Genomic DNA, 18101 nt, shown 5'->3' with positions numbered 1-18101 from the left:
GTGTCACTAACGCTGTAGACAGGGTCCAGAAAAGTCCAGGAGCACAAGTAAACAGTGTGGTACTCCATACTGCAAAAAAGCATTTTTCATCCATTCTTGCCTGTCCTCAATTCCTGCTTCTCACCTTGTCAACTGTTATTCACTGCGCAAGGGTTTTAAATGGCGAGGACTAGAGCATGTTGTGTTAGTTACTTACTGAACGCACTATTGCCAAATCACCCAGGTGCTTCTTGGGATCTGATTGCTCACTGTCAAACCATTCCAGCAGTATACAGCGAAGAAACAAAGATGACTGCAAGTTGCAAATTAAACCATAAAATCTCCTGAGCCAAGCTCCGCAAATTCGGGTCTGCTGTCTTCCCTCTAAGACTTCAATTATGCTTCCCTGTGGTCAGAGGGTTGCCTGGCCGCTCTTTATCCCAGGTGGGTACATCCTACAAGATGCTTGACAGGGGGTTGCTGATAATCAGCTAATTGAGATTTCACCTCAGCCCCCTTACTCTGTCAGGAGACGTTTGATTTGTCTAGGATTGGCCAATTGTTTTAATGGGCTTTAACCTCCCATCTAGGCAGCAGAGTGATCAACTTTCCTGATTGGACAGCTCAAATCCTGAACACCATTGTCCCTGGCTCAGGGAATACATGAAATATAAAAGTATATAAACAGACTCATATATAACACAACGTAATGGAAGGACTTCTCAAAGCACTTTCTGCCTCGTTTTCAACATGTCAGGCACACTTTAGCAAAAAGGCAAATCAGTGTAAACACTACAATTAACTCTTTAGCCAAATGGGGCATTTCTTTGTGGATTCCCATTTGGTTTATATGGATTTAGCAGCACACAGCAAATTTAATATGGGCTCAATTATAATAAGGCACCCTATGTGCAGATGCCAGGCTGACACTGACAAATCCTCCCTTAGCTGGCATTTATGTGCATGAATGTGTACTCACATGTTCATGCATAATTTGTGGTATGCATGTCTATGAAACTTCATTAGAGTATTCCACACCAGAAATTTAAAAAAGGTTAAAAAGTAAAGGAATTGGGGTTTTCACGAATCAGAACCTGCTTCTTTACATGACACTAACAAATTTACTATACATTGTGCACCTATCCAAGGGACATATTCACAATGAAAGTGGCGACGCGTGTCATTAAGCCGAGAAGGCTAATGACACGCTCTGCCACTTCCAAAACGCAGGGTTGCCCCATATTCACAAGAAAATGGTGCAGGCCTGAGCTACCTTTAGCTGCCTAGCGCCAATGCAGGCACCCTTGCACCATAGTGCAAGGGTGCCTGTGTTGGGGGAAGAATTTTTATGTGCAGGATGGTCCTCCTTCCTGCACATAAACAATCTTTTAAATGCCGTTTTGTAACTTGTATGTGTGCTGCTTAATGCAGCACATTGAAGTTGCAAAACGGCATTTCTTTAAAATGATTTTTTATGTGCAGGAAAGGGAACCTTCCTTCACATAAACAATCATAAGCAATTTGCTGCTTCTATGTGTGCTGCAGCACACAAGGAAACTGCAAAAAACGAGGAGAAATAATGTATTTTCCCACGTTTTGCAAGTTTAAGACCAGGTTTTCAGTGATCTTAATTTTGGCACTACCCCATATTTACGCTGCCCTTGTAAATAGGGGGCAGTGTCAAAATCAATGGGTGTTGCCGTGGAATGCCCATCGCAACACCCACTGCCCACCCCTTACACGCTAAATACACCTTGAAAGGGTGCCTTATTTACAAGGCAACTTTAAGCCACGTTAAGTGGCTTAATGCTGCTTTGTAAATAAGGTGAGGCCCCTATTGCCATCTCAATGTGAGTGAAAGTGACGTTGTGTTGGTGATAGGGGCTTGTAAATATGCCACCAAGTTCCTAACAAATGCAAAAACAACAATTGATGGACAGAATGCAGAACAATGTCATACATTCACCCCAGTACAGAGATCTGGGCCTAAATCCATCGTTTTTTTGCTCACCATGCCATTCCAGTTTGAACCCAGCCATATGCAAATCAGTCTTGAGCCTGTGCCCCATGGGAACAGTCCAGCCCGAACTGCCAAGCCAGGTCCTCCCTGGACTGGAAACAAGCATTCTAGGACCGGTTTCGGGATGGGTTTTCCCAGACGTGGGACCCGTGCTCACTACACCACTGGAGTCAAGCTATCCTGGCTGATGACGGCTGATAGCCAGAAATCCTAGGACCGGTTTCGGGATGGGTTTTCCCAGACGTGGGACCCGTACTCACTACACCACTGGAGTCAAGCTATCCTGGCTGATGACGGCTGATAGCCATAAACCGGTCCTAGGATGCTTGATTCCGGTCCAGGGAAGACATGGCTTGGCAGTTCGGGCTGGACTGTTCCCATGAGGCACAGGGTCAAGACTGATTTGCATATGGCCATGTCTAAACTGGGGTGGTGTAGTGGGCAAAAGAACGATGGATTTAACCCAGATCTCTTGACTGGGGGAGAATGTCTGCATTGTCAGCATTCCGTCCATCATTTGTTTGTTGTAACGCTTTTCGCCCTAAGTGGGATGGGTATTCCCAGACGTGGGACCCGTGCTCACTACACCACTGGAGTCAAGCTATCCTGGCTGATGACGGCTGATAGCCAGAAACCGGTCCTAGGATGCTTGATTCCGGTCCAGGGAAGACATGGCTTGGCAGTTCGGGCTGGACTGTTCCCATGAGGCACAGGGTCAAGACTGATTTGCATATGGCCATGTCTAAATTGGGGTGGTGTAGTGGGCAAAAGAACGATGGATTTAACCCAGATCTCTTGACTGGGGGAGAATGTCTGCATTGTCAGCATTCCGTCCATCATTTGTTTGTTGTAACGCTTTTCGCCCTAAGTGGGATGGGTATTCCCAGACGTGGGACCCGTGCTCACTACACCACTGGAGTCAAGCTATCCTGGCTGATGACGGCTGATAGCCAGAAACCGGTCCTAGGATGCTTGATTCCGGTCCAGGGAAGACATGGCTTGGCAGTTCGGGCTGGACTGTTCCCATGAGGCACAGGGTCAAGACTGATTTGCATATGGCCATGTCTAAACTGGGGTGGTGTAGTGGGCAAAAGAACGATGGATTTAACCCAGATCTCTTGACTGGGGGAGAATGTCTGCATTGTCAGCATTCCGTCCATCATTTGTTTGTTGTAACGCTTTTCGCCCTAAGTGGGATGGGTATTCCCAGACGTGGGACCCGTGCTCACTACGCCACTGGAGTCAAGCTATCCTGGCTGATGACGGCTGATAGCCAGAAACCGGTCCTAGGATGCTTGATTCCAGTCCAGGGAAGACATGGCTTGGCAGTTCGGGCTGGACTGTTCCCATGAGGCACAGGGTCAAGACTGATTTGCATATGGCCATGTCTAAACTGGGGTGGTGTAGTGGGCAAAAGAACGATGGATTTAACCCAGATCTCTTGACTGGGGGAGAATGTCTGCATTGTCAGCATTCCGTCCATCATTTGTTTGTTGTAACGCTTTTCGCCCTAAGTGGGATGGGTATTCCCAGACGTGGGACCCGTGCTCACTACTCCACTGGAGTCAAGCTATCCTGGCTGATGACGGCTGATAGCCAGAAACCGGTCCTAGGATGCTTGATTCCGGTCCAGGGAAGACATGGCTTGGCAGTTCGGGCTGGACTGTTCCCATGAGGCACAGGGTCAAAACTGATTTGCATATGGCCATGTCTAAACTGGGGTGGTGTAGTGGGCAAAAGAACGATGGATTTAACCCAGATCTCTTGACTGGGGGAGAATGTCTGCATTGTCAGCATTCCGTCCATCATTTGTTTGTTGTAACGCTTTTCGCCCTAAGTGGGATGGGTATTCCCAGACGTGGGACCCGTGCTCACTACACCACTGGAGTCAAGCTATCCTGGCTGATGACGGCTGATAGACAGAAACCGGTCCTAGGATGCTTGATTCCGGTCCAGGGAAGACATGGCTTGGCAGTTCGGGCTGGACTGTTCCCATGAGGCACAGGGTCAAGACTGATTTGCATATGGCCATGTCTAAACTGGGGTGGTGTAGTGGGCAAAAGAACGATGGATTTAACCCAGATCTCTTGACTGGGGGAGAATGTCTGCATTGTCAGCATTCCGTCCATCATTTGTTTGTTGTAAAACCAAGTTCCTAACAAGCATCTTCTGCATTTGAAGCTTCTCTGATGTGTGAGACATGCTGATTCCTTTTGTGTTTTCAGCCTATTTGTTGCTACCTGAGGTATGTGCAAATTGTTGTCTGCTGGCATGTTTTACAGTCTATGAACTGAATGCTTTTTCGGTGCATTAGTGGTAGTGACAGCTGCATTTTTAGAACGTGTGGATAAATTGTAACTACTATGAATCTAAAAATGTGGAACGGTGCTGCCTGAATAAACTTTTCTAAATTAAAAAAGTGCACTGCATCCAAGAAAAAGAGAGGGGCGCTGAGCAATATATTTATACTACTTTTTTCGGTAACACACATTTTAAAAACGTGTTAAAAGTTAATGCTGCATAGATAAAGCATTAGAAAAGGTGTAAGCGAAGTTAGGACATCACTCCGCACTGCAAAGTGCCCTCAAAGATTGTGTATTTTTTTACCATGCAAATTTTCTTTGACAAAAATGGATTCGGAATCAACCACTTAAAAATAATTGCCTCTTGTTTCTCATTGCCGATTTTGAATTTTGTGCATTAGCCCTACAGCCAAAAGTAAGCCTCATTTTTTTTTTTAAATGTGGTTATTTTAATCTTTTCTCATTTGAAGAATTTGTTCAAATCGTTCGTACAAAACAACTTCCATCAATAGTTTCTGTAGCTTTGAGGTCATTCCAGGCAAAATCCCTTTAATATTGCATCTTGTCAAGGTCATTCTCGCTACATTCTGTGCAAGTTTATGGGCTCAATTATGTATGAGCCAGTCCTTTTTCCAGTAATTATATTTGCAGCAATGCATATTAAAACATGTTTGTCAGTGTCTCCTAAACCTTTGGTTACTGGTAAATACGATGCTTTCAGATCAGTAAAAGATTTGCTGTGTGTGTTTCATTCTTTACTATGTTTTCTATGTAGTAATTGATTACAAACTGTCATGTATTGTACATCCCATTCTGTGATTTAAACTATGAAGAAAGTGCCAGAGCAAGTACATTTTATCGAATCCAGTGTACTTCGTAAAACATTATTTTCTCCTCAGTTATTCAAAGATGTAATACAACACCGAGATCAATTTTAGTACAGCTGTCAACACGTGTTTCGCCCCCTAAAAATGGCTTTTCAGCCTGGGGCTTCCTTAGGGCGTGAAGAGATCATACGCCAAAGGGTTCTTTCGATGTTCAGTGCGGTCCTAGATGGGGACGGTCTTTACAAAATCACAATGTAGAAATAATCTGTCAGTTTGTTCTGAACGGGGGTATCAGTATCTTTGAATAACTCTGAAGCGAAAAGATTGTTTTATGAAGTACACTGAATTCAATTTAAAAGGATCAAAAAAAAGATTATAAACACATCTACTTGCTCTGGCACTTTCTTCAGTTTTATAATTAATGGGGACGGGATCTCCCATTGCCAAGGATAAATAAACACCTTAAATAAATCCTCATTTATATGTAGGAGTGCACAATACATCTGGACCCGTTAACCCCTTTGTGTGATTTAAACTATGCCTTATACAGTGTGCTTCAGATAGCGTGCCAATAAACATAAGCAAGACTGGGTCAAAAGAAGAAGAGGCAAGTCGGTGCTGATGAGAATTAATTCACTGTTACATCTGCATTAGCGCTGCATTTGATTATCACTTTAGCACTCTTTCACGAAATTAAAAATAAAACAACGAAATAATAAAGTTACAGTCATCTTATAACAAACACACATTTAGGGAAACATACCTTTTATCCACCTTAAAAAGGTTTGCACCTTAACACAAAGATGATAAAAAACCTTCAGCTGATCAGTGCAAACCGAATCAATCACCACTTTTTCATTCTTCTCGTAATTATTACCAATAGAAGTGTGCAGTAATATTCAATATATTCAATAGACACAGATGTTTTTATTTAATTCTAATTATTATTTTCATTCTTTTCCCTTACAAAATCCCTATCCCCAATGGAAGATTATATAGATTTATATTTTATTTTTGTATTCGGCTGTAGGGGCTTTTGCGTACTAAATACCGGGGTCGTCTATTTACACATATTTAAAATAAAGAAATGCGCAAAGTGATGTGTTAAAAATATATATATGTTTTAGAGGGAACACGTTGAACTAAGTGTTCTCAGGAAGGGTGGGGATGGGGTGTAAATGGGAATTGTGCATAGAACAGGTTTAGGGATTAGGGAATTGAAAGACTGAGATTATTTGTACCCTTTGTGCTAGTTGAAATTACAGTCTACTAAGTGTGCCATCTAGGCTTATTAGGGTCTCTGCACCTATATGTGTTCAGGTAATATGATATTGTTTGGGAACTTGATTTTGTCAGTGGATGGATATGTAAAGAGTGATAGGAATAGGGTTTTTAGCAAGGCTATCCTTGGTTGAACCGGGACTTTTTGTATCATAATTCATATGTGATTGTGTAGATCTTTAGATGCGAATAGAAGCACAATATAACTTTACATCTTTTTCTTGAAAGTTCATGTCTTCTTTAAGGTGTGATTGGAGCTCGACGAGCTTCTGATACTTAGATCCCATTTATTTGTTTTAAGAAGAAACATTGTCAATTTTTAGGGCTAGGCTCTCCTATCTATCTGAATAACTAGGCCACCAGCCTTGGTGTTAACATTAAGAGTCTCTTTGCTCTCGCCTCATTTTAACATGAGCATGCTGTCAGAATGTGGGGTAATGTCTCTGCATTGGTGCTGTTGCCTTTTCTCTCCGAAAGGCTTTCTGGCCCCATTGCTTACTTCTCTTGATTGACTCCGTAACGTTTGCTCTTAATGTCATCACTATTACTGTCATGAATTAACTTCTCTATTTGTTCCTGTTTACTAGATAAGATTACAGTCTGATGTCCTTTTTGAAAATTAATTTCCCTGGGATGCTGGAGAGGACTTCCATTTTGCAGCATCTGTGTTTGTATTTTTCATATGTATTGTTGAGCAATGTCATTGCTTCTGTGGGAGAACGATCATTTTGTATTGACCATACTTTTTCCACATGTATCTCCACCGGATCAACTTCAGCTGTCATGAATGTTATCAATAAGCTTGGGGTTTCTTTCTCGACCTGATCCCCCCAGCAGAGCTCCACCAGGTTTAGCTCTGCTGATGCACTTTTTTGCTGCATATGTTTAGGCTGATTTCCTGCTGTAGATGTTCGATGACTGGATATACATAGTCTACTTCTAGGATTGTGATGGGGAAACCTTAGCTTACCTACAGCAACTTTTACCCTGCCTTCCTATTGACGACTTTATCATAAGATTCCAATGAAAGAGTATATAAAGGAATAATCTGCTTCCTCCTACTGTTTTGTTTGTCTGCCTGCTTGGTAGTGTTCTGTGGGCTCTGATCCATGCCTAGATACCCAACTCATGAGACTTCAGACTATGGGTAAGTGTTGCTCACTGGCACCAGTGGGCTGGGTCGAGTAACTAACCATCCCAAGTTTAGAGTGCTGTGTCTTAATGACAATGAGTGGCACAGAAGAGGAGCAGACATAAGATCCTGTAATGTTGTAGCATGGATCAATCTCCAATGTTTTATTTACAGTATTAATATACATTTCAGACTTTAACATATGTTACCATGGTTCTTCTTTGTCATTGAATGTGTTCAACTAGCATTAAACCTTGAAATAGGGCACTGATTTGAGTGTGAGTGTTTTGCTTTATTCGAGCAAAGAAAACTGAATAATGGTTTATTTTGTGTTTGTGCAAAAATTGCCACATGCCTTTTGTGCTGCTACAGCCGAAGGGGCATTTTAATATCTTCATTTTTTGTGTAACCCCATTTAAAAAGATAATATTAGGTGCATTTCTCTAGAGTGACTAAGGTAAGGTTTTGATTGGGGTGGGTGGCTTGCTGCGCATAGAGTAGGGCACAGATTTGGGTGCTCCGGCCTGGCCGGTTGGCAGAAACACTATGCAATAGTGACACCCCAGCGCCCCAGACCAGACCCAGACTGGGACCCCAAGAAATGACTGTCCTGAGAGTGAGGCCCCCCATGCTCCAAGTGTTGTGAACAGAACAGATGAGCAGCAGCCGCCTAGCATTGAAAAGGGCAGCCATCAATATCATTAGACTGCAGGGAGCCATCTGCAAGATCCAGTTACATTGCGCTGCACCACTATTTTGTGCACTTTGCTGGAGTGGTACGAGGAGAGGGCTGACCCGTGAGCAGGGGAGGTGACTGGCAGCCTACTGGTCTGAATCATCTTCAAGAAGGTGCAGTGCGCTATGATGGTGGAGGTGAGGCTTGGGTGGAAACTAGTGGGAGGGAGTGCCATGTATGAGGACGCGCTTCCCTGATTATAGCCAGCAGGCAGGGATCCGCCTTAACTTACAGCTGCCCCAGCCACAGTCTGATCAAGTGAATGGGACCCCACCTCAGCGGATAGCCCCGCTGGGCCTGGGATCCTCCCAAGGCTGTGTCAGGGAGAGGAAGCCTGTGAGGCAGCTTGAGGGCTGTGATGTGTGCCTCCCTTTCCCCCTGCTGAGTGCAGCCTGGATGCGCAGCTGCCCATGACAGTCACCCCAATGACACAATGAGCACCAGACACACTCGGAGCACCCCAGTCAAGTTGAGACCCACACCAGGCCTATGTCCCAGGAGGTGGATCTTGGGATTTGTCAGAATGAGACTTAGCGCCTGACAGGCTGGAACACATGCTATCTAAGTTTGACAAAATCCTGGATGCCATAGTGGCCTCAAGGAAGGACCTGGAAGCTACAATTGATGTAGTTGTGGTGGACCTGCGCATCCTGCTCTAGGACCATAAACATTTGGTGGAAAAGGTGCATCAAAATGAACCAGCGCTCAATGATGTACAAACATGAATGGTTGGCCTAGAAACAAAGATGGCAGAACTATCAAATAGATTGCCCACCCTGGAAAACAAAATGAAGACTCAAGACAGAATCGATAGAACAACTTTCGTGTAATGGTGGGATTGCCTGAGTGAGCAGAGAACTGGAAAAGTATGGAAGTTGCACCTCCAGGCACTCACAAAATGTTTCATATTGGGTACACACCAGGCCCCTACGTGATGGCACTTCACCCAGACCGGTGGTGGCCTGATTGCTTCATTACAGGGATGTTGGTGAAAAAATGGTGAATGACATACACTGTACCTTTGAGGATAGCTTGTTATGACTCACACACATGGCCAACACTAGACAGGCAGGCAGCAGGTTTTTTGCATTAGCCCTCACATTGGCAAAGCAGGGCATAGCTTGCATTGGAAGGTGAACAATGGGCTGGCGTTCACTGGTTGGAAGCAGGATGTTTCTCAGAGGGCTCATAGCGAATCTATGGCTTTAATGAGGGGGATAAAATAGAGGATGTAAGAAGCACCCCTTGCGTAGGCCTGGGGATAGATCCTAATGCCATTCGAGCCTTCAGATCTGACAGTCTCCCATGAATAGCCATACTGACACAGGGACTTTCAACATCTGTATTTTACACAAATCCAAAAGAGAATTTATTGAGGATGCTGGCCACGTCCACGACCAAATCCACTGCAAAACTGGAACTCTGTAGCAGCTCCAGCACCAGCTTCTGCCTTTTTGTCAGCACCAGGAGGAGCAGTAGTGCATCTGTAAGTGTCTCTATCAGCCTCACCATGGTTGAGACGTGCAGGGCGCTCACCTTCAAGACCTTTGGGCCTTGGTCTGCCAGTCTCTGGGTGGTTTCTGCGCAGGGGAGCTGGTACAATTTCAGGGGGCAGATGCAGGAAGTCTCTTAGGTACTGGATTCCCTCATTGGTCAGATACCAGTAGAAATGCCTCCAGACAAACTGCTCCTTCACGTAACCACATGATTTTAGAGACTGCATGACCTTCATGACGTGCAGGTTGGGGACATTCTTGTCCGCCATCTCCGGATGCTTGGCCATATGGACATCTTTCTTAGCCACCATCACTCCCTCCTGAACAGGAGCTCATAGATAGAGATTCGGTTCTTCTTGTGCATCAACATCTCTGCGGCTGCTTGTAGGCCTGGAGCCGAAAAGGAAAGACACAGGGACTTATACAATCCAGCAAGAGTGGGAAACTTAACATAGGCCGCGAACATGGGAATTGCACACAGCAGTACGAGACCGTACACCAGTGACTGTTATGTTCTGCATTGTTGTATTGTTATTTGGATTGCATAACCAGATCTGTTTGACTTGATGCAACTACCAGTCTGGAAACAAGAAAAGGACAGAGTGAAGAACTTGTCATGTACAAGATTGTGATGTCTGAATCAGATACAATACTGCGTTACTACTCTTTGGGAATTATCATTTCTGCCCTTCACTGAAAATGCAATAAACAGTTTTAAACAAACCTAAGGTTTTGGTGCCTGTTCTAATAAGATTCCAGAAGCAAAATGTACAGAAACTTCAGATTCATTTAAATAGAAGCAATATTTTCATCTAGATTTTGCAATAACTCAATGCAGTTTCAATGACTTTGATGTTTAAAAGCCTCCCGCATTGACTTTTGTGAGTTCTTCTTTCAAATGTTCTAACAAGCATTAGCAATGGCAATAGGTTATCCTTGAAAGGAATGTTGCATGGTGAGGGATAGTTTTACGGTTATATTTTTGCGCACTTAAAATAACTTGTGATATGTAATTTTACCAATGATCATGCATAAACAGATCGGAATAATATAGTCGCAATTGAAACAAATATCATATGATGTATAGAAGTGAAGTTATTGTTGTTTTTTAGTTAGTCCACATGTCTGTATAAATCTCCATTTTGAACAAAATTAATTCCACCTCTGTCACTCACTCCTCCCCCCCACCACACATTCGCTTCCCACAGGCTTTGCAGAACACAGAAAGCTGATGACATAATGGTATATTTCCATTGCAGTGGTTGCCTTACTAGTGTTGAACTTGCTATGATGTGGATGTAAGCTTGCAACAAATATCCATCTCATTGCCTTCTTCACTTTGTCCATTCATTGGGACAAGTTCCTATTCTCTAAATGTTTCATTTTTGTTCAAACATCTCCTGATGACATTAGCCTAGAGGGTGTTAAATTCCGTTTATTAGAAATGTGATGATGGTTATTTTAAAGGAAGTATGTGTTTTTTCTCATGTTTTGATTTGCTAAATAAATGATCCTTTTTCTCTCTGCACGATAATTCTGCAGCTTTTCTAATTGGCTAAGTAAGAATTTCGTATAAGAACCCCTTGGTTCTGGAGATGAGCCAGAGATGTTCCTGAGCTTTCCTATGCTGCTAAGGATGCTGCCCAATTTTATATTGATATTGCTTCCCATTGACACTTAGAATACTTTTCAGATTTTTATATACTCTGTATACTTTGCAGCTGAGACCCTTCATGGCACTGACTCTGCAACGTGTTTTAAAAATTTTGTTATAAAACCGTTTAACTTTTCATTGATCTAGAACTCAATTCTTGAATGGACCACATCATTTAATGAACTGTTTTACTCTCCTAATTGATGTTTGGGAGGCGCCTTAATGCTGATATACATATGTATTTGTTGGGAATCAAAGAACTGTAAAATAGTATTAGTGTTGGTTAAAAGGTCAGGTGACAGTTGCACTGTCAAACCAGACCTAAAAATCCATGTAGGTTAATGATTGTCCTCCTTCGATCTATGCTGCTGCCAGAGAAAACACCATCAATTATCTAAGTAACTTAGCCACTTTAATAGCATTACAATCTAATGTGTGTGCCCTTGAAAGTTCAAGCCCAGAGAGCTGAATAAATAAACAAAATGATCACAGCTGTGTGGAGGGCAAGCACTTTTCACTGCCCAATCAAAACATGTACTCCTGACTCCCAACATGTGGGCAAAGCCAAATCCCCGCTCATGGTGATTCTCACTTAATTCAAAGGGAAAAAAGGTGCCCCCCAGGTACTTTCGGTCCAAGAGGAGGGAGGAATGTACAATCAAGAAAATAACCTCTAACCTGACCTATATTTCTTTGCAATGCGACCTCAGGGGTTCAAACTAAGCAACCAGCACACAATAGAATCTCATGAAATGGTTTCTGTACAAATAATTTAAGCATCTTTATTCATTCTTGTCTTTAAAACATGAGTTAATCATACATTGTATTTCATATATAATTGTCCTGATAGTCACATAACTAGGCCTGGGCGAAGCACTACGCTACGCTCGCGTAGTTTGCGAAGTTCGCGCTACTTCGCACTACGCGAACTGCACGTAGCACAGTGCGAACACGCGTAGCGTAGTGTTGCGTAGTGCTGCGGTCATTTTTTGCTTGCTCGCGGTCCTCAACGTCAAGTTGGCGACCGCGAGCAAGCAAAATGACATCCTGGCGAGACTTTTTCCTTGTTCGCGATCGCGAGCATGGAAAATAAACCTCCCGGCGAGATTCACAACGCGAGAAGGTCAGGTTTCTCATTGCGAGGGGTCGCGTATGCTCGCGACCGCTCGCGATGAGAAACTACCAGTTCGCGTTGAGAAAGCTGCAGCTCGAGGAAAAATCTACTCGAGCAGCAGAAAACTACAGCTCGCACTGTGCAAGATGCCATTTTCAATGATTGCACAGTGCCGGTTGCTTGTCCGCACTGTGCAATCATTGAAAACAACATCTTGCACAGTGCGAACATGTTACTTCGCAGTTCGCGAAGTGCTACGCGTAGCTCGCGTAGTGCGAACTTCACTTTGCGTAGCTTCGCGAAGTGCTACTTCGCGAACTACGCCCGCCCTTACACATAACACATGAATATAGTGGTACAATTTTGGAAATCTAACAATATTGATATAAAGAGATGTTGTTGAACAGGATGTAAGAACATTACAACATATACTCACAGTGGGGCATATCAACAAGCAGGCGATAAAAAATTATCGCCGCTTTTGCGGCCGTTTTCGGCCGAAAAGCGGCGATAATTTTATCGCCTAATCAGCAAGGTCACGCTAACGCGTGAAACCTTGCTTTAGCGTCAGGATTCCTAACGCCCAGCTTTGCATCTCTAATGAGATGCAAAGTGGGCGTTCCTGACCTGGCATGACAGGTGAAATGTCGCTAACCGACATTTCTCCTATCAGCAAGCCTAACGCTATGAAGCATAGTGTCAGAAAAAGTAGCGATAACCCCTGTTATCGCTACTTTCCTTACGCCTGCTTCAGGACTGACTTAGCCATGATATCCTATGGAAGGTGGATATCATGGCTAAGTTTGTGAGTCCCTATCAACTAGCTAACGTGAGATTATCGCTGGGTTTCCAGCGATAATCTCACGTTAGCCAGTTAGCGCTAGGATTTTTATCGCTGATGAGATAATCGTTGCTAATAGCACGCTATCTCAGCGATAAAAATTGGCGCTAGCCGGCGATAATTATCCGAGCGCTAAGTGCGCTCAGCGATAATTATCGCCGGTTATTGTTGATATGCCCCATAGTTATTAATACTTCCTCTATAGTTATGTGCTAGAAAATGGACTAAACATAAAAACAAAAAACTACAATTTGTTTGTCAACAGATAAATACAAAAAACACAACCCACACTGCACCTCTCTCCTGCATTCACTCCTCAACTAAACCCATGCAAACTCACACTCATACAGGGATTCAAAACATTCTCCAGACAATTGAACAGAGACGGGCGTAAGGGGAAATTAATCCATGCTCAACATGATTGATATGTCCGTCTCTTTGGGGACTCTCCATACATATAGTAATGGTCTACGCGCGTTTCGGTGTAATATAGCAATGTATAATGTCTATATTGTATTCAGGTTACGGTACTTTTTTCTATTTGAGAGACAATGATTTCTAGGGCACGGGCTGGGCAGACGAGATATGTTAAGCTTTATGATATATCAATGTCTGGTAGACTATCCATTTGTACGTGGAATTTATGTGGTTTAAATGATAAAAAGAAAAGAGGGGTGATGGCCCAAATCTTGCAGGTCATGCGTATCGATGTGCTCTGCGTACAAGAAACTCATATTTCTTGGAATAATCGAAAGTGGCTGAATTACCTGGGTATGGATATATTTGCTTGTAGTAGACAGAGCTCAACTACTAGAGGGGTTGGGATCTTGATTTAACATGGTTTGGGTGCTTGTAATCGGGTAAAAGAGGACATTTTGGGGCGTTGGGCCATTACTGAAATTTTTGTTAATGGCTCTCCACTGACGATATGTTCCATTTATGGTTCTAATTTAGACGACCCGGAGGTGATGCATTACCTGAGTGTCGAATTAGTGTCATGGCCAGCCCCTTTAATTCTTTGTGGGGATTTCAATCTTCATGTGGAGAGTGGGTTTGATATTACAAGTGACCATCTATATAGGGGTAAGAAAACTAAAGTTTTTAAAGCCACTCAAGGTTTAGTCACAGAACTCGGGCTCGCCGATGTATGGTACACTCATAAGAAAGATGTTCCAGGAGACACTTTTTATTCAGCTCCTCACAGAAAACATGTGCGCTTGGATTATTTTTTTATTTCAGCTGAAATAGTATCGAGCGCTAAAATAGAGATCACACCCACATTATCTCAGACCATAACCCGGTAATTTTAGAACTAGATATGAGTTCTAGGGCCCAGCCAAAGGCATGGACTTTTGAATGCAAACTTTTACTTGATCCCGAATATTGTGCGTATATGGGTGATTGGATCAAGGAATTTTTTTTAAATGTTCAGGGTAAGGCAGCAGATCTCATTGTTTGGGATGCATTTAAGGCCGAGGTACGGGGAGAAACACTTAGTTATTCTATAGCCAAACAGCATCAAATTCGGGTGGAAATTAAGGCAGGGATGGATCAGTTAAGGTTATTGGAAATACTGAAGTAACTTTAAAAGCCATTGCCATTTTAAAAATTTAAATTCACCAACATTTCGCTACGGAAATAGCCGCGAAATTGGCTACGTACAGGATTCAAATTTATGAAGCGGGGGAAAATTCTGGTAGGATTTTAGCGCAGAGACTCCAGCAGAGGGAAATAACAAATCAAATTTATTGGATACAGGACCATCTCGACCAGATCCAGGATTCCCCAGGCAAAGTTCTGAATGTGTTTCGCAAGTATTATTACAACTTATATACAGATGAAGAAACATTAGATGCAGATGAGAAAATGAAGGAATTTAGTGTCGAAATCGAAACAAATAAAGTTACACAAGATTAAAATGAGAAATTAGCGGGAGACGCGCGAGCGCGTGAAACAAGATGGCCGCCGTGTAGTGAGCTCCGGCGTTTTTTCGCCCGTTTTTCGTTAAAAACGACGATTCCTGTCAGTTTTATACCGCAAATGAGGTCGCTTGAATGCTGAGCATCTTACCTGTCGATTGCTGAGATTTTCTTTGAATTTGGACGCTGTTTGAGGCGTTTTCCAGTGTCCAGCCTCTGCCTCCAGCTCTCCCTTCAGGTATTCCCAGCTTTGTCTGTCAGGGGGCGGAGCAAGCATTCAGGAAAGGGCCTGGCTTGGGCCTAGCCACTCCCATAGCCTGTTATAGCTGCTGCACCAGCTTTAATAAGGATATTCTTACTGCTGCAGTATTCTTTTCCTTCATTTTTTTTGCGTTGTTGCTGTTATTTTTGCAATTTTGATATTTTATTTTATTTTTATTATTATTATCCTACTTTTGCTACCAAATCAACATGGATAATAAAAATATTCATCCTAAAAGAAAGCAGCAGGTTTCACCTCCGCCAATTAAATCAAAGGCGGTAGAGTCAACAGAACCTTCATTATCCTTAATTTTGGAGGAAATTCAAGCGCTTCGTGTTAACACAGATTCTATTGCCTCAGAGATTAAAAATGTTCGAAAGGAAATGGCGAGTATGTCAATGAAAATATCTGATAATGCAATTAAAATACACGATAATAAGGCTAAGCTTGAGACTTTCACACCTCTTGTAGCTAAAATATCTCCTTTGTCTACCCGGCTCCTAGAGATGGAAAATCGTAACAGACAATACAATTTACGCATTTTTAATTTACCAGAGGATGTGGAGAGTGGCAACTGTAGGTTGTATTTGGAAAATTTGATTCCTGGGCTTCTACAAATTAAATTTCCAGAAAAATTTGAGATTGACAAGGCCCATAGAATCCCTTCACATCGCAATCCTCAACATACCAAACCTCGTCAAATGATTTTCAAAGTCCTCAGACATCATCATTTGGTTTTGATTCGAAAGGCAGCACGAGAGATTCCTTCCTTAATGGTCAATGGGAATAAAATTTTTATTCATCAAGACTTTGCCAAGGAAACAGTCTCAATCCGCAAGGAATTTTCTACTCTTCGGCCTCAACTGCGAAGTCTTGGGTTCAAATATGGTCTTTTTGACCCTTCAACAATGCGTATCTGAAAAGACAATCTGTCAAAATCTTTTCAACGTCCTGAGGACTTGCGTCAGTTTTTGGATCAACGTTCACAGCAATCCATGGATACTCATGACTCTAATACCTGATTATAGCTCATTTCCTTTTTTTTTCTGACAGGTTAATGAGCCATTACTACATTGGGCTCCAACGGTTAGGTCATGCTTGTTGAGCGTATGTGCGTCTCATCTTTGATATTTTTGTACCCTGTTTGTCGTTTTCTCCTTTTTTAAATTTTTTCACCTCCTTTTACTTGTTCTGGAGCTACTATTTTCTCTCATTATTGTTCTCCTTCTTTTCTTTTTCTCCTCTTCTTGATTTTTTTTCTTTCTCTCTTCATTATGGCTAATATCCACAATATTAAAGTTGTTTCACTAAATGTTAAAGGTTTACGTCATCCAGTTAAGCGTACAAAAATCTTAGATTATTTAGGTAGTTGTAAGGCAGATATTTGTTTTCTTCAAGAGACTCATATAGATGACAACATCTTAAATTATATGAAAAAGAAATGGGTAGATACTATTGTTTCATCACCTGCAATTGGTAAAAAAAATGGGGTGGCTATTTTTGTTGCGAAAAAATTGCATAGCCAAGTCTTAAGCAAAATTTCGGATGCAGATGGAAGATTTATTATAGCTAAAATTAAAATTCATGATTCAGTCATATTTTTTCTCAATGTTTATGGTCCTACTGCGGATGACCCTCTTTTTTGGTCTAATATTACCACCGAGGTTCTAAAGTTGGGTAAAGTTCCTTTAATTGTTGGAGGTGACTTTAATGTTATTGCTGACCCATTATTGGATAGAATATCTAGTACTAAATTTCGCCCTCCTAAGGTTTTTCATGCTTTTAAGTCATTTATTCATACCACCAAGTTAGTTGACATTTGGCGTTTGCACTTTCCCACAGAAAAATGTTTTACATTTTTCTCTAATCCACATAATTCGCATTCTAGAATTGATTATTTTTTAGTCTCCACACAATTAGTCCAATCTGTTAAGACTCCTAAGATTGGTAATATTGATATCTCAGATCATGCCTTGATTTCTTTTGTTCTGAATTTAACTTCAACTTTTGCAAACCAAACTAGATGGCGTATGAATACTGGAATTGTTCTTAATGAACATAATAAGCCTAAAATCTTAAATGCTATTCAGGACTATTTTTTACTCAATCCTGAAGGTTCCACTTCCATGGTCAATAGATGGGACGCCTTTAAAGCTTACATTAGGGGTGTAACTATTTCAATTATGGCCTATGAAAATAAAACATTCAACGCACGTATCAGGTGTTTGGAAAAACAAATTGCGAAATTTGAAAGGCTTTTCATTTCATCAAATGATCCTCAATTTAAAGTCAAGCTACAAAAGCTTCGATATGAATTTAACTCAATCCTTAGTACTAGAGCTGGCATCCAAATTTCTAATTCTAAGGCTAAGTTCCGTTTTAATGCCAACAGATCTGGGAAGCTTTTAGCTAATTATTTACGTATAAAAAAAGATAGAACGCAAATTACCTCAATTCATGGCCCTAATGGTAACATTGCAATATCTCATAATGATATTGTTAAGGAATTTTTGGATTTTTACTCTACTTTATATAAT

General features: G+C 42.0%; 1 protein-coding gene and 1 pseudogene across 1 annotated transcript in view; one reads left to right on the top strand and one right to left on the bottom strand.

Moving 5' to 3' along the window:
* Positions 1-18101, top strand: part of B3GALT1 (beta-1,3-galactosyltransferase 1) — a 1403455-nt gene that overhangs the window by 816237 nt on the left and 569117 nt on the right. The gene's annotated exons all lie outside the window — the stretch shown is intronic.
* Positions 9616-10177, bottom strand: LOC146861236 (small ribosomal subunit protein eS10 pseudogene; annotated as a pseudogene).

Source organism: Triturus cristatus, chromosome 3_1, assembly GCF_964204655.1.
Source record: "Triturus cristatus chromosome 3_1, aTriCri1.1, whole genome shotgun sequence".
In the NCBI taxonomy this organism is placed as follows: domain Eukaryota; kingdom Metazoa; phylum Chordata; class Amphibia; order Caudata; family Salamandridae; genus Triturus; species Triturus cristatus.
Note: the sequence above shows the minus strand (reverse complement) of the source record. Positions and strands in the feature narration are given on the sequence as shown.